This window comes from Chelonia mydas, chromosome 5 (assembly GCF_015237465.2).
Source record: "Chelonia mydas isolate rCheMyd1 chromosome 5, rCheMyd1.pri.v2, whole genome shotgun sequence".
NCBI lineage: Eukaryota > Metazoa > Chordata > Testudines > Cheloniidae > Chelonia > Chelonia mydas.
The window spans coordinates 55,288,875-55,316,608 of NC_051245.2; the positions used below are offsets into that span (position 1 = coordinate 55,288,875).

The following is a 27,734-nucleotide window of genomic DNA, read 5'->3' on the forward strand; positions in this document are numbered from 1 at the left end:
CGATGCAATCAGCATGCTGATTAAGGTTGCTTGGTTTTTTACTAAACATTAACTGAATGAAAACGGTTAGTCCTTGTTGTTCTGCTTGGGGGGCTTTGGTGAAGCAAATGGACTTTCAGAACAGAGATTGTCAATAAAGGTGAGTGCTCTCCAGGTGTCATTTGAATATGGTGATAAAATACTTCTGATAAATATTTAAATGCATTTTAAATCCACAATGTTCGCCTAGTGTATTGTGATCTCTGTTTAAAGAAACAGTGGGCCTAGAAAGGCCTCAGGACAGATCCTGTTTCTTTCTCTAGATATATAGATAGATTTTATATTTCATTGCTAATTTTAAAAAAAATGTTACCTTCAAAATGCAAGTTTAAACATAAATGTATGTAAATTATAGATTTTGGGGAATTGAGCCTGCAATAGGAAACAAAAATAACTAGGACACTAAAGAAAGAATGACTATTCCCTGGTTAGATAAGAAGAAAACGTATAAATAAGCCATTTTAAATCTAGCTGAATTTTATATGTAATAGAATAATAACTGTAAAAATTTTTTTTTTTTTTTGCTAAAAAGATGTTATTTTGAAGGAAACCCCATTTTTATATTTCAATTATGTCTTCTTCTTTTAGTGAACGGGGGGGGGGGGGGGAAGAGAACAGTGGCATTAACACCACAATAGAGAGGCTGTTTATTGTTCTCTTATGTCTGTTGACTGTAAATATTTAGTCCATTGAATCTTTAGACAAGTCTTGGATTGACTGTGCTTCTGTTTTGAAACAATGTTTATCCTTTTGGTCATCTGTTTGCTTTGGTCTATAGATTTATGAGAGACAAAGGGGAATTAAAAAAAAGAATGATAGACGAGGGGCTTTCCATTTTATGTTAACGATTGCAAAGTTCTTCAATAAATCCCAATTAGCTTAATCATCGCGTTGTCCACTAATAATGATCAGGTACCCTTAAAATCCAATAAATAACTATCTATGTGTTTTAACTATTCCTGTTTATGACCCAAGAGGTTAAAAGCCTCTGACTGGCATTTGACTTCTGACCTCATATAAATGTTATCTTATCAGTTCCTGCTTGTTAGCTTGTATTGAGTGCTTGTCCCTGATGGCTTTTAGATAAAGGGGGTTTTATTATATTTCCTATTGAAACTGAACCATTTGCTTTGTTCTTAGTCTGTAGTTTCAGCCCACATAGTAACCTTGTAACCTAACAGTTTTGCTGAATGGGCTGAAACCCAAACTATTTACAGTTTATATTCAGTCTTCTTTTTATCTTAGCTCGCTGGGCAGAATCTGATGATATTGTCATGTGGCGACTTTGTTTTGTTTTTATTAATAATCATAAATGTAGATCATACCTACAAACTAAACTCTGAATATCAGAGAGGTTTTTTTATAGACAGTTTAAAATAATTGTAGGTTTGGTCAAGGCAAGACGAGTTAATCAGATCATGTCTGGAATCCCAAATCTCAGCAATCTTAATGAAAGAGCCATTCCATACATATTTTTAAATTCTCAGATATATTATTTTAACAATCTATTTTATAAGCTTTTAAAAGAAAAGAATGGTGTAATGTTGCCCACGTCTTTCCTTGTGCACTGCAAAATGAAGTCAGGATCTCTTCTTGGCGTGTTTTTCTGTTGAACTGTGTGTCACACGTACACACGTATAGACTCGTATATATCGGTATGATGACTGATAGGTACAGTAGGCATTTGCTACTGTCATATACATATGTAATGTGCACTTGTATTTATATATACCTAAAATGTATTTAATAATTTTTATCATTACTTGCAGGGATTGGGGGGGAGGGGGGGGGGCCGAAGGGGAACAGCTCTAGTTCCTCTATCTGATTTGCAAAAGAATAATGTATTACTAAAGAATAGTTTAGATTGATTTTCCTGTAGAAATTGGACTATAATCATAGGGAAAAAATGAAAAGGCAGCCATCTTGTGGGTGTCATCTTGTACTTTTTATCCTTAGTTCTTTTCCAGTCAGCCTTTCTTTGGCTATGATATTGCCTTTCACCTTAATTAGTCTTGAAGATAATACATGATATATAAAAATATATTTACATCATTCCTTATGCTAGAGGAAAAGTTGCATTCCCCTTTGGTACTTCAAGCAATCACTGTCTAGTGGTTACAAGAAAACTACGTCTGTCTTGATATTTACTCATACATATGAATGAAACATCGTTTTTGCATTGTAAGGATCTGTGTTGTAACGGATTTACAAAAAGCAAAAATGTAAGCAAAATTTTATTCTTAGGAACAAGATTAATTTGTCTGCAAACTAATATGCAGATATACCACTCAATAAATAGGAAATCTGCTGCATGCTCCCATTTGCAAATTAACTTTGGGGTTTCTGATTTTATGATACCTATTGCTGGATTAGTTAGTTATTGTTTTGATTGTTAATATGTCCGGCGTTGGCACTGATCAGCATGAGTGCTATGAATATAGACTTTATTGAGATCATATTTTAGTAAAAAGTATACTTACTTCCAATTCCAACTTTATATTTCAACTATTATATTTTTAATTTTGGACATAGGTTAAAGATATCAACTGCAAAAAGAAAAATATTCTAAAAGAATACTGGTTCCTATGTAAATTAAGATATGATCAAGTGTTACCTTCTGCCTTCATAAACAAAAATTCTGCATTCACTGATATGTTTTTGTTAAAGACGAAAACCAGAAATACTACCTCAAAGTTATACCAGTAAACGTGTGAGAAATACCAGGTGGACATATTCATCAATGGAAAAAATGTAGTCAGTGCTATAGTCATTTAACATGCAGACACTTTGGTTCAGTATAAATAGCCATAGAGCGTATTGATTATTGGCAATTTACAAATAAACTGTAAGAAGTAGCATGAAAAGTAGCGGGGGTTTGTTTGGAGACCTGCAAAAATATATTGGAAATTAATTTTTCATTCTTCTTTCTAAAAACTAGGTTTGAAAAGCAAAACAAAATAGCAGCACTAATTAGTGTTTGTTTGTTCAGCCCTTTGTAAATGCAAAGCTCTGTCGAAGTGCTAAGTGTTATTAATAACTCTGAGAACCCAGATAATTGGTGACTTTGGAGTTTTCAGAATAATAATATGCACACAAAGTCTACTTTCCATCCTCCGGGGAACATAAACCAAACTTTTGTTCCTTCTATTTCGGGGGAATTTTTAGAAAGCGTTTGCAGACGGTAATTGCAGAGATCTATTTCCAGGAGGAAAAATAAATGAGGATTAAGAGGGAAACAACGATACTTCCCCCAAGAAACTACTTTCTAGTGTGTATTAATAGTGTAATAGACAAAAGTTATTTTTTTACTCTCTTTTACTTATCAGATAGTCCCTCTGAGTCTGCTTTGATATGGACCATACTCTAATGACACTTAACCATGGGGAAATGGTTTGTTTAATTTCTAGTGAATGTGGAATTAGAATAAATACGTTTCACATCTATATTTCATCTTATTTCGTTATGGCACGAAAAAGTCACTCTACTTCAACAGTACCAGACACTGAGGGAGTATGGATCTAGACAGAACTCTTTAATTACTACTCTTACTGTGTTCTATTACATCCTCTAACATAGTATGAATATACAAAGAGAAATCCTTCAACTTTTTTTGTCTCCAAACACTAAACTTACTGTTGTTCTAGAGATTGTTGTGCAGTGTTCTTGTAAATGTGTCAAACTTTGTAGTACCTTATGAGCTTGCTTTTTATTCATCAGCTATGGTATTAATTCATGTGGCAGGCTCTCCTCCTTTCTTTCTTGAATAGGAACAGAACACCCTACAACGGATTAATTTCCTTGTATGTATTAGGATAATTAACTCATTCTCTTCCTTTTAATGGTATTAGTATTAATGTTCTGTAGAATGGATATGCATATTTCTCCGAATCTGTTCATATTCCGACTCCACGCCCCAAATAGTCTCAACTAAATTCAGATCGCTTATCTGATTGTCTCACCACTTACAAAAAAAAAAAGACACAGGTCTTTTCAGGTGATGCACCTTCCCCACCAAAGAGCCCCAGTTGCAATGCAGAGAGCTAGCAAAACAAGTTTGTTTGTAAGATGATCGTGCTGAACTCTCGAAAGCTGTAAAAAAGCCGTTTGGCATAAAGTCCCCTAAATCATTTTTTCCGGCTAAGAGAGAGGAAAATAGCTAGAGAGTCTGGGGAGACACGTAAATCTTGTCCTGGGCTTTGTTCGGGCTAGGGCCGAGGGGTTGATTCTCAGTAACTCCCAGCGTATATAGCCTGTTATTTATGTCCTGGGCCCCCTGCAGTGGGTGCTACCTTGTTGTGTATGCGAATTGCTGCCACCCTTCCAAAACACCGCGCAACTCGGGAAAAGTCAAGCACGGAAAAGTCCTGATTTTCATTTAAATAGTCAAAACCATGATGCATTTGGGCTATTATGATAGGACAGCTCCCATGAAAAGATTATTTGAACTACAAAGGCATTCATTTAGGGCTCGCGATGCTGCAAAAGGGCCTGCTAGAAATTAGCAGCCTGTCCTGGTATTTGGAGAGCAAGAGTGACAACTTATTGGAAGTTCTCAAGGAATCATTTATATTTCACACTCCACTAGGCAGCTGATTTGAGATTGTCTGTTAGCATAACAAAGGCTCTGAGCCTGTGAACTTCAGAAACCTTTCGACCTCTTAGCTACTGGCATGAATAGCCCCCAGCCCTGCCTATAGAGATCTCCCAAAGCTCCCCTGTTCGTGGCTAAATTGTTAATCAGGGTAATTTAATATAGTTTTCAATATGCCTCATCTCTTATTGGGCAAGGTATTCACAGATTTCCCCCCTCCCGAAAAAAGCTCTCTTTCATTCAAGTGTGTGAGGGGCAGCTGCAGAGAGAAACCCCCCCCCCCCCACTCCTTTCGAGTCCCCCTTGAACTGCGATGTAGCCACCACTGTGGAGATCAGAAAGGGAAATTCACAAGCAGCAGCAATCCCTTTCCCTGGACTCCAACCTGAACCTGAAATTCCCGACTGTTTACACCAGCCTCCCCAGCCCTCCCAAACAGACACAACAAAAAACGCGGGTCCAGCCATAACTGAAGCAATTACACCGCCACAAAGTTCCCATATGCCACACCTCCCCTTTTCCCCACACAAGGAACCCCTTCACACACAACAACAGTCATATAGCCACCTTGCCATTTGCGACTCTTTATACATACATACATACATACACACACACACGCACACACACACTCCCTCTGTCTCTTCGAAAGTAAATTTGTTTGCTGAAAAAAGACCTATCACACATACATTCATTTTAAGCCAATTAAAATTAAAACCTAAGAGGCCTTGTAGGACTTTATTCAATAGTATGAAAAACATGTATGAAATTCAGATTTTGCAATACTGATTGATCTCAAAGGAGACAAGAAATGCCTTTCCTTCAGTTTTCACCAGTGCAGCTCCGAAGGAGTAAACCCAGCTACACAGATACATTAATACAGGACTCTTATTGCAAGTCATGCTTCTATTTCATATAAAGCTAAATTAAAAGAGCTATTTCAGAGGGGAAAAAATACTGAAATCACTATTTACATTTTTCCCACCTCCTCCCCTCAAATTTAAACAGGCTAATCCATGGCTTCCAACTGGGCTAGTGACTTCAAAATTAAAATCTACACTTGATTTTTGTCCTTTCAGATATCTCCTTTTAGTCTGTGTGGTTCTTTATGCATAATTTTTGTTCTTCCCTTGTATTGTCTGAGTTGGGGATCAGTATATTGCTTGCAGTGCATCCTTGATAATCCTGGGGAAAATTCCTTTCTCCTTCTCACACCCCAAATCTGGTTATTTTAGTTTTCATCTGTGTTTTTGACTCATTGTGTTGACAAAGGTTGCTGAGCCCAAAGTTTCCCTGGTTCAAAGTTTACAGAGTGTTAGAGGTATTGATTTTGGATCCCCATCCTTTGGTTTTCTGACACACACCCGATTGCTGGCTACACTGATCAGAGCTGCTGAAAGATGCGGGGACAGTGCTAGATTATTTGCTTACAACATTAGTGAAATGATCATGGGGACACAGGGTCTATTGAAGTCAACTGGAAATTTACCATTTACCTCAACTGCAGCATGTTCAGGCCTTAGATATGCAATATTAATGGATATCTTTATGTTTTTAACATCACATACTTCTTGTACACAGTCTAATATTTATTTTAAAGCCCTAAAATCATGTCTCAGTCACATTAATATCCAACAAGTAAAGGCAGCTTTGAGTAAAGAGCAAAGAAAACACAGCTGTGAATATAACATGTTGAAATCTCAAAAATATTCAGTATTTTTTCTTTCCAAGAAATAAAGCTTCCCTCCCCCCCCCCCCCGCCCTTTGCTTTTTAGATTTTAAGTGCTTTTGCATCTGGTGTGTATAGTAATAATACAATGTTCTTCTTAATTTTGAATTTCCTTATTTAAAGTCTACAGTTCCCTTGATGTAATACTACTGCCTACCACTAATTTCCAGATTTTGGCAAAATATGTGCGTAAATGTTTCCAATAAATAGACATAACTTTTACTTTCCAAAAATGTATCTTGAAGATTTAAAAATGAAATAAATAAGATTGTGTCTTTTTATAGCAATTCAGGGGGGAACCTCTTGTTTCTTTTAACTATGAGGTGGTGAAATGACATCATTTACATTTTTTCCATGCTTTTGCTTATTATCACTTTTCTTTTTTCATTAGCTTTTTTCCTTCATTAGAATTTGTGATCCATAGCCATCATTACGCTTTCACATCTCTGAGTTTCTGTTGAATTTTCTTTGAGAGGTTAACAAATGTAAAGAAGGAGAAAGGATGTCTTTGCTCTATAGCATGCAAAGGTACATTGTATTAAGAGTTTGTTTTTTATTTTTATTTCAAATTAGTTCCAGAGTCTTAATCAAAATAGTTATAAATTGAGTTGGAAGTCAAGTTCATTTGGGATTAAGGAATAATGTGAGCTTCCTCCAGAAAATAAAGAACTGTTTTGCTGCATATCAGGCTATATTTTCTTTTGGTAGTTTCAAAGCTGCTTCCATATAGTGGTACAATTTGGGCCTGTTGTATTTGAAAATAAAGGATGTATATTTGGGATGGTGTTTGACAGGGGGAATGAACGCAGACACCAGAACAATTATATTACAATCCCATTGGGAATGCCAGCACCAAATTTAGCCAGACTGATGGGGCACTGTCTAGACGGTCCCTTTTGTGTATCAGCTGTTTTTTCCCTGCTTTATTGTCCTCTCTGAATGTATGACTTGAACCTGCATATGGATCCCACACATAACCATTCCTGCAACCCTACTTTGCTTTAAAAACCTCTTATCAGCATCAGGATAATAATCAAATGCTTTGTGTATCTAATACACACACACACAATTATACAAATAAATAATAGTATTTTATATGTAGACACAATTATACTATTTATTAGTGTAAGTGCATGTGCAAAAGTGCACTCATACTAATAAATAGTATAATATACATGCACACTTATTGTACTAATATATAACACACACACACACACACACACACACGTCTTATAATTAAAATGTAGTTTGGTAGAATTATCAGTTAAGGTCGTAAGGCTGATGAATAAGAACCCTGTGTAGTGGCTGTGGTTCTGGTGTATGTCTTTCTTATTAGAGAAATGTAGATTAGGGTAGAAATGTTGCTCTCTTTTCATATACTCCACCTCTTCCCAAAAGAAGATAGGAAATAAATAAAACAAGCAGGTTTTGTGAAGAGGCAATTAGGAACTATCTTACATGTAGATTACAACCTTTCATTTTTGAAAAGGGCAAAGGATAAAAAGCAGGAATATTTATGAAATGTTTACACTGTAATTAACAGCACAGACTGCTCAGTTTTTCACTTACTAAACCTAATATAGATCTGAAATTAGGCATGTTCTAATAACCCTGAGCAGTGGGGGCCACTTGCTTGAATTTTGTTTAGAAAAAAAAAGGTGCAGACAGGGCTAATATCTGAAGGGAAGTGACTACTGTATAGTTTAATATGTACTTAATCATGATGGGGAAAACATTTCTAATAATCTGAAGTCATCATGGCTAGAAACATCCAATGAAGAGGTTCTTTTTTAAAACCTCCTCGATAGTATGAGCAGGTTAGGAGACTCTACTGCACACAGTCTGGAAAAATCTGTGGTAGCGGGCCCCAGCATATGGAAATCTGCAGTGAACTTTCCAACCCCATACCCTTCACCATTTGCAAATAGCCCTGTTTTCTTAGGTACACTCTGAAACTATTTTCTTTGATCACTGAGATGCCACGTTTTGCTTGTAGCAAGTTAATAGCCGTATTAACTTTGTATCTGTTTTCTATCTTTGTTTATCAAGGACAGTGACCATAGCATTTGGGCTTTGCTCTGGCTCCTTGCACCTTTCATTAGGCCACACCCTTTTTGACTTACCAGTTCATTACAGGTATGGCAGTGCAATTTATGAAGTAGCATGTGGAGTCACGTATTGTAGTAGTTAGCGAGGCTCTTCAGCATGCCTGCCAAGAGAACATCTCATTCTTGGGTACAAAACTTCTAGACATGCCTGTGGCTTCAGTATCTTTGTTTCACCTATGTTCCCCCTTGCACTGCATGGCACCAAAGCAAGCCAAAGAGCAGAAATCCATGCCAACAGAAGACCTAATTCACAGAATTGAGGAGTGGTAACTCTGCAACATGGTTCTCCCTTTCTCTGTGTTTGCAAAAGCCCTCCCTGATACACACTGTGACCGGGGCGTCACAGAGGTTTGGGGGCCATGTCAGACAATATGGAAGCAGAGCTAGGGCAGCACCATGCTATACAAGTAGATTTCTGTGCAGAAATTATTACTGCTTCTTGCATGCCTCAGTGTTCCAACTGGATAAAATCAGGAGTACTGCTTAGGCGCCAGTGTTGAGCACCATTAGTTTAAAATAAGAACTTAACTGAAATGAACCCAGTGGACTCAGATTAGTTCTTAGTGAGCCACAAAGTGTATTCTAGCGAGCATCAGTTTATGGCCACCTTCACCCAATTCCACACTTAATCTAACAATAGTTCTACTTGCGGCATTAAAGCATAACAACTGTACTTTTACGTATTTACTTTTTTAGTCTAAGGAAGAGTCTCTCGTAGGTTGCAGCTGAAATTAGCAGAAGAAAAGGAAACTCATCGGTATAAAGGAACTTACATTTTGGTTGTATGCACTATACTTCACGTATGAATAAATACAGATTTATTTCAAAGTCATGATGCTCTCTGCTCCCTCATGGTCTAGCACAAAATCTCCTGCTCTGGACAATTCAGATCTGATCCATATTTGTGGTGGAGGGAGGAAGAATGTTTGTTTCCTGATTTCAGTGAATAGGGAAAGATACACAAACCTACTCAGTGATTTACTGTATACTCTGGCATGTCATGTGTATTAAACGGTTGTAGAATTATGATTGTGATGATAGGACTTGGTGCCTGAAAATCAAAATCGAAGTACAGAAGTGGTATGGTCCACAATGACTGATAACTTCATTGTGGGCACTGGTGGAAGGAGGTGCTGAGTACTACTGACACAGGGCCAAATAGGTATAGAGGAGATTCTGGAAAAAGCTGCTCCACACTGCTCACACCATTCAGAATATCAGGGTAAGTCAGACTCCATAATTCATAGGGAAGTCCCGGTCACCTATACAGCTGTTTCACTCATGGTGGGGGCCGTCGGAGCATCAGTGGAAGAGTCCAGCTGCTGAGGGGTAGTGACCAACTCCTGTAGCATATGAGGAATAGACACTCAGTCACCTGTGGGAGAGTAAAGGTTCACAGGTTAGCAACTGCCCCCAGTGTAAACCATTGCCAGTTACAATGACATATGGTGCACGGCCAGAGGCACAAGCCAATGGTTTTTCAGAACTGCATTGACAGGAAATGTGGGCAAACTAGTAGACTCAGTTGTCCCCTCACTTGCCCATTTTATATGTAAATGCAGCTGTCAATTGCTATCAGGTCCCATTACATGTATGGTATCAATCTGTTGAAGTACAACTGCTGTTATGGTTCCCAATACAATGTAAATTGCATTATGCTGGTGTCATTGGCAAGCTTTTCCTGTGTGCAGTGCACTGTAGGCAGCAACTCTGGTAATCTGGGAACAGTAATTTCCTTCCATTGCATAACTTGTGTGTAATAGAGACCTCTTCTGGGGGCATAGCACAATGCTGGCCATAAAGCAAGTATGCGATGATCCATCTGTGATGGTCCAGATGAGAAGTGAATGCCATACAGTCAGATCACTTGCTGCACAAACACATTTTAGGGGATGGGGAGCTAGAATATGTATACCCTCCATTCAGGCCTGCCCACTTGCCACCTCACGTAATCCAAAGCACTTGCTCTTGTGGAGCATTTTCTCCGGCAAGGGGTGCAGAGGTAGCTGTGCAGGCTGTTACTGAACGCAATGGGCTTCACACCTCCACACATTCCAGCTGATTAGCTACAGGAAGTACAGCAGTTTACAAGTAATGGTCTCCATTGCTATATAATCAAGTATCCAGTTGAGGCTATAACTGGGAAAATATAACAGCGATACCAAGTGCTCAGATATCATGGCAATGAGCATAGTATAAATGCCTAGAAAGATAAACTATATTATCAAACATTGTTTTAATAAAATACTCAGAAGTCTTCCAGAGAATCAGTCTAAGCTGAGTTGAGGAATATGTATAATATGCACCCTTTTCATACAGTAATGCTTAAATATGACAATGCTGAAGTTACAAGAGTAGGCATGATGCACAGCCCCTCTCTCCATCTTTTGTTTCTCCACTCCCAGACAGAGCAACAATCTTCTTTTCTTTCTCTTCTTCTTCTTCTTCTTTCCAAAAGAATCCTTTCAAATCGACACAGCTAATAGAGCTTTTATGGAGGTGGACCCCTACCCTGCCATAATTCTGTTTTCCAATAGCCATGTTTATTTAAGTTAGAATAAACCCACTGAAATCAGGTTGAGGACAGTTTCTTGTAATCTTGAGTTATTTATAGATAAAATGATTTACATATTTGTGAACTATCTGCTGTGAGCACAGTATTACTGCAGGTTTTTCTTTGGGGATTACAACACCGTTTAAGTTTATTTTCTTGTTTTCTACATCATGTTGTGATCTCCTAAAGGAAATAATTTATTCTCTTTTTCTTTCTCCTTGAGGTAAAATGCAACTTTTGGCTACGTGTTTTCAATAGAGTAATATAGTTTATCAGATAGCTTTGTTTGAGCTAGGATTAGAGTTGTATATGAAGAGTATATGCTAAAAAAAATCACACATACATGCACGCACACAAAAGGCTCAGGAACTTTTCCTCTTGTGGTATGAGAAATCCACAATATCTTTATATGAAAATGTTGGTATTCATCTAGCACTGAATCTTCACACTCTGGGCTGGATTCTGATCTCACACTACCATAAATCAGGATGAACTCTACGGAAGTCAACTGAATTACACAGGTGAATAAAATGGTGTGAGATCAGAATCAGGCACATATATTACAATACCAAATTGGTATGCAAAGATACTCTGCTTAAGTAAAATGGTTATAACACAAGCCACCCGTGCTAGGAAATTATCAGCTCAGAATATAGTTCTAGGTCATCATTTAATATAATTGAGAATAGGCATTGCCACACACATAGGTGGGAATTTACATTGGAAATCACAAGATAAGCTCTGGGGCCTATCTTCTATAATCAAGAATTGTGCCTCTAAATAGCCTCTAACAGCCAAGGAAGTTTGTTAGAAAATAGGTTTTGAAAAGTGATAAATGAAGAGACAAAAGACTATGATGACTCCAAACAACAATAGGATTGTGATGAATTTCTGGCTCATTACTGAGTGAAGTGTTAAACCCTAGAGCAACTGCCAGTCAGCAGAGAACTTCATAACCTCCGGAATACAGGAAAGGGAAGTACCACCCAAGATCAAAATGGACCAGGCTCAAGATACAGCTGCAGCTGCGCCACAGGAGTGCTTCAGTAGACACTACCTATGCTGACAGAAAGGGTTCTCCCATCCGCATAGGTAATCCACCTCCCTGACAGGTGGCAGTTAAGTTGATGGCAGAATTCTTCTGTCAACCTAGCGCTGTCTACACCAGGGGTAAGGTCAGCTTAACAACACCGCTCAGAGGTGTGGATTCTTCACAGCCCTGAGAGGCATAGCTAAGCTGATGTAAGCTCCCAGTGTAGACCAGCTCTCAGGGTAGAGTTGAAGGCTGCTTAAAAGCAGGAACAGTAGGCCAGCGACAGCAATCCGGAAACTGATTTCAGAAAGAAAGCAGGTCAGCTGAAGAGCGGGGATTGAGGGCATGTCTACACTGCAACTAGGAGCAAGACTCCCAGCTAGTGCATTAAAATAGCAGTGTGGACGTTGCGGCACTGGCAGAGGCTTGGACTCGCCACCCGAGCTTGGACCCACCCAGTGCTCTGGGTCTGAGCTCAGGTAGCTAGCCTGAGCCTCCACCAGTGCCACAATATCCAGGCTGCCTTTTTTTCAGTGCCGTACTTTGAGCCCTGCTAGTGTGAGTGTGTCTGGGAGGCTCACTCCTAGCTGCAGTGAAGACATACTCTGAAAGGCTGAAAGCCAGGCCTAGAAGCAGCCTGTTGCTCTGGAGGGGCTCAGGGGTAGCATGGAAAGGTGGGTATTTGGAAGCAGCCTGCAAACAAGAGGGCTGTGTGCATGGGTCCAAACAAGATGGACAAAGGGAATGAACTCTGGCTGGCGAGGGCCTGGGGTGAGTGTCCCTGGCACTAGGCCGGAGGAGTCCCACCTTACAACCTCTGGACTAACCTACCCTTAGGTGCTGAATTAGGAGCTGTTAGTTACAAACAAAATATAAATCTACGGCAATGTGCCTAGAGTAACTGCAGTATTTATAGGTTTCAGAGTAGCAGCCGTGTTAGTCTGTATCCGCAAAAAGAAAAGGAGTACTTGTGGCACCTTAGAGACTAACAAATTTATTTGAGCATAAGTTTTCGTGAGCTCACGAAAGTTTATGCTCAAATAAATTTGCTAGTCTCTAAGGTGCCACAAGTACTCCTTTTCTTTTTGCAGTATTTATACGACACCTTCACCGCAAGCCCGGGAATTTAAGTTTCTACCTCTGCTAGACAACAAAAACCATGGAAAGGGACACTGGTTTTAAGGTTCATTACAACAATTTGAACAGTTTGTAATACACCAGGTTGCCTGTTACCCTTAACTGTCCACTTTAAACCCTTTATGCATAACAGTCTAACCCCCAATTGCCCACTTCATTTCAAGTGACCACCTCCAACATGCATTACCCTTTCTGTTTAACAATCTGTCCTAACTCCTATTCAGCTAAGGCTTGATCTACACTAGTAACGTATGTTAGTATAACTACATTGACCCCTTGAGTGACGTAGCTATATTGACCTAAGCCCCAGTGCAGACAACACTATGTCAACGGTGCTAATAAGCGATGGTCACATAAACACCACCCTATACCGGAAACCTACTGACCACTGTGGTTACCTACATGCCTCCAGCTTTCATCCAGACCACACCACATGATCCATTGTCTACAGCCAAGCTCTACAATACAACCGCATTTGCTCCAACCCCTCAGACAGAGACAAACACCTACAAGATCTCTATTAAGCATTCTTAAAACTACAATACCCACCTGTTGAAGTGAAGAAACAGATTGACAGAGCCAGAAGAGTACCCAGAAGTTACCTACTAGAGGACAGACCCAACAGAGAAAACAGAACGCCACTAGCCATCACCTTCAGCCCCCAAATAAAACCTCTCCAGCACATCATCAAGGATCTACAACCTATCCTGAAGGACGACCCATCACTCTCACAGATCTTGGGAGACAGGCCAGTCCTTGCTTACAGACAGCCCCCCAACCTGAAGCAAATACTCACCAGCAACCACACACCACACAACAAATACACTAACCCAGGAACCTATCCTTGCAACAAAGCCCGTTACCAACGGTGTCCACATATCTATTCAGGGGACACCATCCTACGGCCTAATCACATGAGCCACACTATCAGAGGCTCGTTCACCTGCACATCTACTAATGTGATATATGCCATCATGTGCCAGCAATGCACCTCCGCCATTTACATTGGCCAAACTGGACGGTCTCTACGTAAAAGAACAAATGGACACAAATCAGACATCAAGAATTATAACATTCAAAAACCAGTCGGAGAACACTTCAATCTCTTTGGTCACTCGATTACAGATCTAAAAGTGGCAATTCTTCAACCAAAAAACTTCAAAAACAGACTCCAACGAGAGACTGCTGAATTGGAATTAATTTTCAAACTGGATACAATTAACTTAGGCTTGAATAAAGACTGGGAGTGGATGTGTCATTACACAAAGTAAAACTATTTCCCCATGTTTATTCCCCCCCTCCACCCCCCACTGTTCCTCAGACGTTCTTGTTAACTGCTAGAAATGGCCCACCTTGATTATCACTACAAAAGGTCCCTCCTGCTGCTAATAGCTCCCCTTACCTGATCACTCTTGTTATGGTGTGTATGGTAACACCCATTGTTTCATGTTCTCTGTGTATATAAAATCTCCCCACCGTATTTTCCACTACATGCATCCAATGAAGTGAGCTGTAGCTCATGAAAGCTTATGCTCAAATAAATTTGTTAGTCTCTAAGATGCCACGTGTACTCCTTTTCTTCTTGTTGGTAAAGGCAGTTTTAGGTGTGTTAAAGTGTATATCCCAGGCTTTCTCCTCAGAACATATTATGTGGTATGTAAGGGCTTGGCTATAGATAACATATCTTGATGTGTTTCGGGTGGTTACTAAATCTATGAAAGTAGGTGTGGTGATTTGTGGGGTTTTTTGTACATAGTTGTCTGAAGGGCTCCATTGTTGAAGCTGACTTGGTGGTGAGGAAGTTGATGCTCACATGGGAATGTTCCAGAGAGAGCTTAATGCATAGGGTGCTGGTTGTTGAAGTTGTGTCCAGAGAATGAAAATATCATTGACACATCTCAGGTATCTCATTGGTTTCATGGTGCATTTAGGGTGACCAGATGTCCTGATTTTACAGGAACAGTCCCGATTTTTGGGGGCTTTTTTGTATATAGGCACCTATTACCCCTCCCCCATCCCGATGTTTTACACTTGCTATCTAGTCACCCTAGGTGCATTTGTCCAGAAATTCTTCAAGGTGGCCCATAAAGAGGTTGGCATATTGGGGAGCCATCCTAGTATCCCTAGCTCCCCTTGGGTTTGGAATGGCCATTCTACCTTGAATGGGCCCTTACAATATGTGCTAACTACTTATGCTAAACAGTCTGTTCCACCTTGCATTTTTCTGTGAAGCTGGGAGTATCTTTCCCAGACCTGAAGAAGAGCTCTGTGTTTGGCTCGACACATTGTCTCTCTCACCAACATAAGTTGGTCCAAAAAAAGATATTACCTCACCCACCTTGTCTCTTTAATATCCTGGGACTGACACTGCTACCACTACACAGCATATAAGTGCCAGATTCTCATTAACACGTCAGTTTGATAGTCCAAGAATAGTTTCTTCACACTCTAGGGCTCTTTTACACTACCGACGTCAGTGATGTAAAAGGGCCTGAGTGTTTATGAGAATCTGGACCAATATATCTATGGATAGAGATATAACTATATCATATTTTTGGAACTTAATATCATATTCATACAATATATAGGCTCATAAGAATGAGGCAAGGATTGTGTATCAACCATAATTTTGAACTGCTTAACTCTTGATGGATTGTGTCACAACTTTACTGACATCTGAACTTAGTTTTAATGACCTTTCATAGTACTTTTTCCAAAAGGGAGAAAAATCCTTACTCAAAATGTATAAGTGTTGTCACAATACAAGATAATAATGGCTCTTCAGGAAACCAGGGCAGTTGCAAGCAAATCTACACTTTTTGAAATCCGTATGACTAGGGCTAGGTACTTCCTTTAGGCCTACCCTTCAGCATTTGGACTGACTATATGGTTATTTCCCCCATCACAGATCCTTCCATAGCTATTTCAGCCAAAACTGTTTGGATCTGATAAAATTCATATGGAAATATTTATACAAATTGAAGCTATCATCCATGTCTTAGATAAATAAAGAAAAATTGCAACAAAAATGAATTATAAAAGTGTGTTTTGAAGACCTTTATTTAGGGAGTTTTTAAATCATGTTTTGTTAGAACTCCCACAGTCTAAAAACTGAAGACCGTTCTATGCTGGGTGGACATTCAAGATGGTATAGATATTTGTAAGATAAAGTGTTTGCTCCTATGTCCTTTGCTCAAATGCCCTCCTCTGGCCACTGTAGTACAGTGTGTTGTTTGCTTGTAGACTGTCATCATCTGCACCAGAGGTATGTTTTGTTGATCTTGTCTGTGTGTGGTTTTTTTTTTTTAACCACACACACACACACACACACACACACACACAGTTTCTCTGGCATTCTGTCAGTATAAAATATATCACTATTACACCTACATTGGAGATGTTTTTGGGTGGTAGGGCACTGTGTAATAGGGGCCTTTTGGCTCACTTTAGTATCATGTTACTTTTTTAAAATGCAAAAATCAATTAGATGACAATGCAGAGAAATATTTTCCAATCTTCTTTTAAAAATATTGTAGCACCTTTTAGCTTATAGGAACCAAAATGTTATCTTACATCAGAAAAAAAATGTTACATTTACTCACTTTATTACAATTTGAGATAACTGGAAGCTTTGAGAGAAGATCATTCCCTGGCATCCAGAGTTTCAGCTAGGAGCACATTTTGTTGTCCTGGAAAATGTTAAAAAGAAAAAAGTCATTTTTCTTATTTATAAATTCTACAATGCAAAATTAACTCAATTTTTAAAAGCAAGGTGCAAAATAAATGGAAGTTGGTTATTACATTTTAAAAGCTTTTATGGTACTTTACACAAAAACTGCAGGTCCTCAAACAGAAATGTTCGAGAGAAAACAATCCTACATTATTTGGGAGATGAACTGTAAGACGTCTTTTCTATCTCTAACATAAGTTTCCCGTACATGATACGTGGAAAGACCTTCATAATTCAAGACAAGAAGGATGTGGATAAATTGGAGAGAGTCCAGCGAAGGGCAACAAAAATGATTAGGGGTCTAGAGCACATGACTTATGAGGAGAGGCTGAGGGAGCTGGGATTGTTTAGTCTGCAGAAGAGAAGAATGAGGGGGGATTTGATAGCTGCTTTCAACTACCTGAAAGGGGGTTCCAAAGAGGATGGCTCTAGACTGTTCTCAATGGTAGCAGATGACAGAACGAGGAGTAATGGTCTCAAGTTGCAATGGGGGAGGTTTAGATTGGATATTAGGAAAAACTTTTTCACTAAGAGGGTGGTGAAACACTGGAATGCGTTACCTAGGGAGGTGGTAGAATCTCCTTCCTTAGAGGTTTTTAAGGTCAGGCTTGACAAAGCCCTGGCTGGGATGATTTAACTGGGACTTGGTCCTGCTTCGAGCAGGGGGTTGGACTAGATGACCTTCTGGGGTCCCTTCCAACCCTGATATTCTATGATTCTATGATTCTATGACAACATGGACAACTAAGTCCCATATCTAAACAATTTACAGCTATGAAATTATGAGGCTGTGGTTTGGCCTACCTGATTTGGATATTTTGAGAAAATGAAGCAACCCATTAATATGTTAAGCTTAGAAAAACAGTAACTACTTTTAAAACACTACACATGTCCTTCCATATGCACATCTGCCCAATGGCATGAACGTCTATTTGAAGATAACATGCTTTTAGTAGTTTTTAAGGCTCCAATTCAGGAAAGCATCCCATTCCAAAAGAGCACTTAACTTTACCCAGGTTTTTAACTCCCTTCCAAGTCATGGAGGCTAACCAGATGCATAAAGTGTACTTAAGAGATTTTCTAATTTGGTACCTAAAAATGTAGGGCCTGACTCTGCAGCATGTTGAGTACTTCATGGGAGTTGTTGGGAGCTGAGCACTCTCACTGACTTCAATGGGTGTTAAACCCCTAGCTCCTTGCAGATTAGGGATATAAAATGATAGACAATAGAGTAACAACAATTAATTGGTACCCAGCTCTTATAGTATTTTTCATCCTTAAATGTCAGAGCACTTTAGACAAGTAGTAAGTATTGTTACCCCCATTTTACAGATGAGAAAACTGAATCCCATCCTAAAGTCACTCAGGTGGTGAGACAATTGGGGTGCAGATATCCCAAGGGGAGAACAGGGGGTCAAATAATAAACAATTAAATCAACTGATTGTATACAAAGTGATTGTATTATAAATGTGTATCAAGTAAGGTAGTTTATGAAAGCTTGTCTGACTGCCTCTCCCCTCCCAGAATACTCAAAAGCAGGCAACTCTCACCTGTTCCTTACTTCATTAAGGACAAGGGAGAACCTGTAGGTCCCAGCTGAGATGGAGTGTTAGGCGGAAATCCTCTAGTCACCCCTCTGCAATAGTCCCCTGACTTTAGTGTGGGTGGTGCCTCCACCTGGACAGGCACTGTGTACACCTCCTGTACCTCAGTTGCCTCCAGGAACAAATATATAAATAATGGATCTTACATATGCAAAAACCACCCAGACCAGAACCAAACACAATTTTCCTTAAAAGTTATTCTAGCACCAGACAATAGAAAATGCGACAGATTAATATAGGTTAAGTTGTTATAACTGTATCAGTTCAGTAGGATGGTGCTACAATAGTTCAGTTAATGGCTGCAGCTTTCAATGGCGACATAAACCTAACCAACACTCCTAGCATTATACACACATCCACCCCATCACAGAGCACACACGGTCTCTTAAGTGTATCGTCCTGGGCCCTCTCTTGCATTGGCGCACTGAGTGAGCAGCAGTTCAGGCCAGCACTTTAAGTCTGGCAAAGGCAGGGCAGGAGAAAGGAGGAGGAGTGAGACAACTTTGTATTATGACCAGCTTACTTTGCACAATATTAGCTGGCAGTAAGGACTGTTATATTAGACAGCAATAGCCCCTAAGTTCACCCTTTTTTCTTAGACTGAACGTAGCCACACTGAGTCTAAACACTCTCTCTTCCACCCAGCAAGCATTGCCCAGGGGTAACTCACTCTTCCCTCAGTCATCTGAGCCAAATTCAAACCTGTTGCACAACTGTATCTGGCTTCCGCTTTCAAGGGCTAGTTGTGGAGAAGGAACCCATGAGCTAGGGATCAGCACTGACAAGATGTCATTTGCAGTGTAATTTTAACCCTGGTTATAAGAACATAAAGAAAGGCCATGCTGGGTCAGACTAATGGTCCATCTGGCCCAGTACCCTGTCTTCCAACAGCGGCCAATGCATGTGCTTCAGAGGGAATGAACAGAACAAGGCAATTAACCAGTGATCATCCCCTGTTGTCCAGTCGCAGCTTCTAGCAGTCAGAAGCTTAGGGATATGTACACAGACTGTACATGTATGAATTCATGTATTTGTGTAGATCTAAAACCATGCTCATAATTTGTGCTGCAACATTTAGCTTCACCTCACAACAGGGAGGTGGTCAGCTCCAAGCACCTAGCATTGTACAACTAGGAAAACACAAGTAATGAGCCATTAAAGCTAATGGGAAAACATTGAAGCAACTTGAAACCAAAAAGAAACCCCCTGTCTAGGAAAACTAAGGGCTTGTAGTGCTGTAGCACTTCAGTATAGACACTATCTATGCCCATGGGATGGATTCTTCCATTGGTGCAGGTAAGCCAACCTCCCAAGAGGTGGTAGCTAGGTTGGAATTCTTCTGTTGACCTAGTGCTGTCTACACAAGGACTTAGGTTGGCTGAACTACACCACTCAGGGCTATGGATTTTTCACTCCTGACCAATGTAATTATGCCAAACTAATTTTCTAGTGTAGGCCAGGCCTAAGAAAAAAGGAAATTTCCCCCAACCTGAACCACCAAAGTTGGAGAGAAAGAAAAAAGGAAAGTGGTTTGAAGTGAAAGGTGTCCAGAACAGAGGGATAGTCTCGAAGGCCAGGGCTGGGAACTGCTGTCTTTGAACACTGGATCCCCTGGTCCAGCTAGGAGACATGCTGGGAGACTGAGCAAAGGCAATAGGTAACTTGTATTAGAAAAGGGATTTTTATCTAATGTGTAAATGACCTGAGGTTGCATCTTTATGTTTATTTCCTGTGTAACTTGTGTTTGCTTCCTGGTGCTATTTCATCTTTGAATCTGTGATTCTTCTATTAAATAAACCGCTGTTTATTTTTATGGGAAACAGGTCTCTCTTGTGCAAACTGTATGGAGTTTGTGTCCCAAAGTGAACTGATAGCGGGGGACAGATTTCACTCCTTTGCAGGGGACGAACCAGAGGGGAAAAGTCTGAGTGTCTCACAGTTAAGAACTTAGGGTAGATAAATTTGGAAAGACACAGGACTGGAAGAGTTGTTGAGGTCACCTTTCAAGAAATAACTAGGCTGGTGGAAGTCACTTGTAGGGTGGATACTGGTGTCAGGGCTCTGAGCCATAGCAGCGTAGCTGTCAGGGTTCCTTCCCCACTTTGAACTCTAAAGTACAGATGAGGGGACCCGCATGAAAGACCCCCTAAGCTTATTCTCACCAGCTTAGGTTAAAATCTCCCCAAGGTACAAACTTTGCCTTGTCCTTGAACAGTATGCTGCCACCACCAAGCATTTTAAACAAAGAACAGGAAAAGAGACCACTTGGAGACTTCTTCCCCCAAAATATGCCCCCCAAGCCCTTCACACCCCCTTTCCTGGGGAGGCTTGAGAATAATATCCTAACCAATTGGTTACAAAATCATCAAACCCCTGGATCTTGGAACAATGGAAAAATCAGTCAGGTTCTTAAAAGAAGGATTTTATTTAAACAAACAAACAAACAAAAAGGTAAAAATCATCTCTCTAAAATCGGGATGGAAAATACTTTACAGGGTATTCAGATTCAAAACACAGAGGATTCCCCCTCTGGGCAAAATCTTAAAGTTACAGAAAACAGGAATAAACCTCCCTCTTAAAACAGGGAAAATTCACATAAAACAAAAGATAAACGAAGCCGCCTTGCCTGGCTTACCTATACTGGTTGCAATATTGGAGACTTGGATTAGGATGGGTTGGAGCAGATGGATTTCTGTCTGGCCTCTCTCAGTCCCAAGAGAGAACAACCCCGTAAACAAAGAGCACAAACAAAAGCCCCCACCCCCCAAGATTTGAAAGTATCTCGTCCCCTTATTAGTCCTTTGGGTCAGGTGCCAGCCAGGTTAGCTGAGCTTCTTAAGCCTTTACAGGTAACAGGATGTTGCCTCTGGCCAGGAGGGATTTTATAGCACTGTATACAGAAAGGTGGTTACCCTTCCCTTTATATTTATGACAATAGCATTAAGACACAAAAGGTAACAGGTCAGACAGTGACAGAACCCATTACTGGTCCAAGTGACCTCCATAACATCACAGCTAGTCAGTGACAGAGCCAGGAATAAACCCAGGTCTCCTCAATCTCCAAAATATGTACATAAATTTTTTCTTTATGGGGAAGCTCCAGAATTTCTCAGAAGTTCTTCAGAAAGAGTGTTCATGTATGTGTGTCTGTGTCTATCTATACATATATAATGTTGCCTGTCTATTAATTGTGTATTAATTATTTTGATTACTTAAGAATTCCCCATTAACACTTTGATGTTCAGTAGGTTCTCATCCCAAGATCAAGCCCAGTATTATTAAAATTACTGTTCTCTTTGGAACCCTAATATGCACAGTTGCAACACTCACACTTAGGAAAACCCTTTGTTTTTGTGATAGTTTTGTTAACTCAGTTAGCAAAGTTACAACCCAGCAAGGTAGATAGAGATAACACAGAATGAGTGTCTGAGCATTTATATACTCATACCATCCCCTGAACAACCAGAAGTGTTAGTCGTTATCTTCCACTTCCTCTTCCTCCTCATCTTCCTTATCACCATCACCAGTGGTCATCATCCTGGTCCTTCCAACAGTTACATCTTCCAAGGCACAAAGGCTGGGATACAACTTTTAATGTGTTCTACTGATACTGAATATGCATTAGGTATAGTGGGTGTTTTCCTTATTTGTATTTCCTGACCTTACTAATGTTGGGATGCCCTTCTCCCATAGATTACTAGTCAATTTACCTCAAGGTCCTTAGCATATAGTCCATTGATTACCATGGCATTCTTGCGGACAGACATCTGCTTATTTTCCTAACTTAAAAATATCTAAAGCTGGTGTAAACTAGCATCTGTGGTTACCAGTCAGCAGTTTAGTCAGTACAGTCTATTTTGGGATAACTTATGATCTAGGGTTATTCCTGGTTAACTGCTTATCCCTGTTTAGCTAAGCTATTATTTTACAAGCCTCAGGCCTGTAGACTCATTGCTTTATTGCCTATGCCTGACCTAGTAAATACCTATATGCTACAATAACCATGTGGTAAATTAATTTAATATGCCCTTTTGATCACCTCACCTTCATGCTGCCCACTGATCTATCTCCTCTAGGACCTTTTCTAACAATCCAAACAGACATCATTTACAAACAAAAAACAAAAAAACAATCTGCTAGAGAAACGTTTCCTTGTCCTTCCCCTGCAGATTTACACCTCCCCAAGAAGATGCATCTGGGAGACAGTAACATTTTCTTTTATGAACAATATTATGAATGTAATGTTGGATATCTTAGCACATGGCTGTTTCTACCAAACAGGAGTTGTATATCATTGAAAAATATGGATTCCCAATGGGAGCTGGCACATGCTTTGAGTCCTGGAAAAGCTTAAGGTAAGACTTTCTAGTCATCATCAAACTTCTGGATCCAGAAAAGTTACCTTACATCATTTTTAGAAGCTTTCCTGGCTGTTTCTGAGCCTGCTATAGTTGGACTGATGGTCATCTAACAAACTTGGCTTTGTAGGTATAAAAATGTTAATTGGGACTATTTTTGTAGTACAAATATATCTGTAAAACATTCCTAAAATAGGTTTTTATAATAGTTGATTGAATATACAGAATACCAGATGGTGTGGTGCAGTGTAAAGATTTCAGTGGCACTCATACACAGTGCCCTATATAAGTCACTCATGGCTTTGTCATTCACGTGTAATGTGGCTAGCTCAAACTTAAGTGAATTAAATCTTTATACAAGACTACATCATGTGTCCTGTATGTCTGTTTCAGGAAATATATAAGGTCCTTCTGTCACTTATTTTACCTAATACATTCCACTAGTAAAAATTAAAAGAAAACAAGGAGAAATATTTCTGTCTTTTGCCTCCTTCCAACATCTTTTCACTCTCTGCTCCTGCCTACTGCCTCTTTTCTTCTTCTTGCAGGTCCTTTCCGTTGCTCTCCTTTCAGGTCCCTGTGTCTGTCTTTGTCAGTTTCCTTTATTCTCTTTACCCCTCTTACTGTAGGTATATCTGTAAATGTTTGGATCACATTCCTAGAAGGGTTCCCACCAGGGCAGGGTTGAAGGATAGTATAGGAGAGCTTGCACAGTTAGCTGCTCTGCAAATCAAGGTCTTTGGTCTCCAAACTGTCATTCTGATATCTTTCAAGAGCACTAAAAATAAATACATAAATAAAATAAAGAACTTGAAGAAGAGCATTGGAAATGCAGCGAGAGTCCCAGATATAGCATGAGTTAAAAATTCAAGATGATGCAAGAACAGCAAAACCGCATGACAGCATGTAATAAAAATATTATGGCTGATTGCTAAAAGCACTCACATTAAGTTGTTTGACACAAAAGCAAAGCTGGTTAAGATGGGAAGATAACTTTGCCTTCTTCCCTTTTGAAGCAGACCACTGTAAACACGTTGTAATTAAAGCTGGACCAAAATAAGGAGAAAGATTTTGCAACTTTTTTCAAGTGTCAGTTTCAACCAGACCTAACTGAAACATAATAGTAAATGCTTTGTACTGGCTGATTTTATAGCAAACATATTGGCTACATTTTATATATTGTAATTGTCTTGGAAGACTTCTGTCATTTTTAGCAAAATGTTTGCATTCCTTTTCATATGGCATTGTTGTCCCATTGTTCAAGTTCCAGCAGTAAAAACTAATAGTGGTGCAAGAAGATTCTCTTTTTCATTTTAGAATAGTCAACTACCTATCTTGTGTTCTCTTTTCAAGTTTGATGATTTTTGTGATTTTGATAATATCATTGTAAACATTCCACTTACCGCCATAGCACTCCTGGCATTAGGACACAGCATTGCAAGGGTCTTCCACTTTAGTGCCCCTTTTGTCAACCAGTCTGGTTCTTCCATGGTTCTCTTCTGGGTTACAAAGCCCTTCAGCCAGGTCACACTTAAAGTCCAGACCCCTTCTCAGGTAACAAAAGTCCAATTAAACCACCAGACAAAACATCCAACCAACCCTGCTTCTGCTCCTCTTGGGCCTGACAGGTTTCCCACTGCCTCCCAGGGGTGCGAGCAGCTTCTCCCAGGAAACTCCCTTTTCTTGTAGGCCTGATCTGAGGCCTTCCCACAAGAGCCTACGCTGCTCTGTGTGGTTCCTATCCCAGCTTCCTCCTGGCTGTGTGCTCTTAAGCCTTTTTAGCATGAGGCCCAGGTGTTCACTATACTAACATCTGACCCATTTAGTTCTGCCTTCTCAGGCTGGATGCAGTTGATTATAGCATAAGTGGAGCTGTCTGAACAGGGTTGAGCTACCCCTAGGCCTCCTGCCCCTTAAAAAGGCAGGCCATCCTGATACAATCATATTCTGTAACTGATATTTTAATGGGTATAGTTACTTTGTAATAGTCTGTTTTTTGTTCCTGTTATGTATCATAGAAATATAGGTCTGCAAAGGAACAACAAGGGTCATCTAGTTTATCCCCCCCACTGAGGCAGGACCAAGTATACTAGACCATTGTCAAACACAGCTACCTGGGAAGCCTATTCCAGTGCTTAACTATCCTTATGGTTAGAAAATATCTAGCCTAAATTTCCCTTGATACACATTAAGCCAATGACTTCTTGTCCGACCTTTCATGGACATGGAGAACAATTGATCACCATCCTCCTTATAGTAGCCCTTAACATATTTGAAGGCTGTTTATAAGATTCCCCTGTTATCCCCTCCCAGTTTTCTTTTCTCAAGACTAAACATGACTAGTTTTTTTTCACCTTTTCTCACAGGTGAGGTTTTCTAAACTTTTTATCATTTTTGTTGCCTTCCTCTGGGCTCTCCAATTTGTCCACCTCTTTTTTAGGACATGGCTACACTTGCGAGTTAGAGCGCATTAAAGGAGCCCAGTGTGCTCTAACTCACGATGCATCCACACTGGCAATGCACATAGAGCGTTCTGACTCTGCGGCTAGAGCGCTCTTGGTACTCCACCTTGGCGAGTGGAATAACGTTTGATGTGCCCCTGCTGGAGCGCCGCAGCGCCAGTGTGGACACCCTGGTTGGTTAGCGCTCTCTGATCAGCCTCCAGAAGTGTCCCACAATGCCTGTTCTAGCCACTCTGGTCATCACTTTGACCTGTACTGCCCTGCCCTCAGGTGACCAACTATCAGACCCACCCTTTAAATTCTCTGGGAATTTTGAAAATCCCCTTCCTGTTAGCTCAGCCAGGTGTGAAGTATTTTTAGCGAATCTTTCCTGGTGACCACGCCTCCATGTGCCAGGCAATCCCCAGTATACAGCAATGGTGAGGTGCAGGACCTTATCAGTGTTTGGGGGGAGGAAGCTGTCCAGTCCCAGCTGCACTCCAGCCGTAGGAATTAGGATACCTTTGAGCAGATATCAAGAGACATGATGGAAAGGGACCATGACCGGGATGCTCTGCAGTGCAGGGTTAAAGTGAAGGAGCTGCAGAATGCCTACAGCAAAGCCTGCGAGGCAATCAGCCGCTCCGGTGCTGCCCCCACGACCTGCTGTTTCTACAAAGAGCTGGACACGATACTTGGGGGAGACTCCACCTCCACTCCGAAGACCACCATGGACACTTCAGAGCACAGTCCAAGAAGGCAGGAGGAGGAGCAAAGCGGGAGCAAGGGTGCTGAGGGGGAGGAATACACCCCAGAATCCCTAGATGCATGCAGCCAGGAGCTGTTCTCAAGCCAGGAGGAAGGTAGCCAGTCATGGGGGCTGGTGCTTGGGGACAGAAACACCAGAGGAGGTTCCCAGTAAGCGGCTTTTATTTTGGGAATAAAATAAAAGGAAATTATTCTGTGCGGGCTCTTGGGGCAAGGAGTGTTAGGGCTGCATGCATGCCTAGATGCGGAATAGGGCGTCGATGTGCTCTCACACATCATGGTAATCTGCCTCAGTGATCTCTTCAAAGGTCTCATCCAGAACTTGGGCAATGCGCTTGCGCAGGTTTCGTGGGAGAACTGCTGTTGTCCTTGTCCCAGTCAGGCTAACATGTCCGCGCCACTGTACCATGAGGGGCAGGGGGACCATTGCTGCACAGAGGCAAGCTGCATATGGGCCAGGGCAGAAGCCACATTGCAGTAGAAGACCCTCCCTTGCTTCTTAGGTCACCCTCAACAGCAAGATATCTTCCAGGATGAACTCCTGTGGAAAATGTGGGGACAGTGTTCAGTATAGGGACCCCCTAATGCTGTTGGCTCTCCCCAAGGCACAGAAACCCAGGGGACAGTACAGCCATGAAAGAATCAGTCCCCCTTGACACTGTGCTTACTCACCATTTTGGGGCTCCCAGGGGTTATGTGCTCTCCCTTTGGGACAGGCAAATTATGTGATTGCGTAGACTGTGCTTGCCCTCCTTAAGTATGGGGGAATCATTGCTCTCTCTCTTGCGTGAGCAATGCTGCCTCTGTTAAGTGTTGCATTTTGCCTTTACAGATGCAACCTTGAGATCTCAGCCGTCCTTGTTATCACCAACTGAGAGGCTGCAAAGAATCAGTAAGAGGCCACGTAGAAGCAAGAGGACATGCTGCATGAAGTCATGCAGCACTCCCTTAATGAAAATCAAAAAGTGCAGAAGTGGCAGGAGAGTGAAAGGAGCGCCGGCACCAAAGCAAAGAGCGGCTGATAAGCATCATGGAGCACCAAGAGGACTTTATCCAGGCACTCACAGCCATACAGGCAGAGCACTACCACGCCCTCCTCCCTGCAGCCCTTGTCCCAAAACTCTTTCCCTTGTGCCCCCATGTCACCTCCAACCCACTTTCCTTAACATCTGGGTTCTTATCACCACCAGCTGCCTCCAATACCTGTAGCTTCACCACCCAGCCCTGAAAACTATGACCCTTACCCACTGCACTCAACCCCCATCACCATGCAGTATAGCCATCCTGAAGTGCAGCACTCATTGCACAGCACTCCAAACAGGAAGGCTGAGTATGACAGGACATACGCAAACCTGTGATTGTACCGTTCCCCACCCCACCCCCTTGCCCTTTGTATTTCCCAAGCAGTTGGGTTTCTTTTCAATAAATCCATTTTCTTTTCATTGCATGGATTTTTTTTGCTTTGAAAACATTCTTTATTATTGCATAATGTAAAAGATACCTTAGCCCAGGAAAGAAACAGGCACTGCAAGTCAGTGCATCATACGTAGAAAACACAGATTCCTGCTAACATTGGGACCACTGCACTTTCCTCCCATGCAGGGTACCAGACTTTACTGGTGGCTTTCAGCCTCAAATTGCTCC

The 27,734-nt window shown here is 40.8% G+C and overlaps 2 long non-coding RNA genes across 2 annotated transcripts; one reads left to right on the forward strand and one right to left on the reverse strand.

Moving 5' to 3' along the window:
* Positions 1-27,309, forward strand: LOC119566656. The gene is made up of 3 exons (XR_005225942.1): positions 1-139; positions 22,805-22,878; positions 26,923-27,309. It is a non-coding gene; the product is annotated as an uncharacterized LOC119566656 (long non-coding RNA).
* LOC122465863 lies at positions 8,916-24,615 on the reverse strand. Its single transcript, XR_006290979.1, has 3 exons — positions 24,285-24,615; positions 16,791-16,877; positions 8,916-9,839 (listed from the first exon to the last, which is right to left on the reverse strand). It is a non-coding gene; the product is annotated as an uncharacterized LOC122465863 (long non-coding RNA).
* Positions 27,310-27,734: the final 425 nt, after the last annotated feature.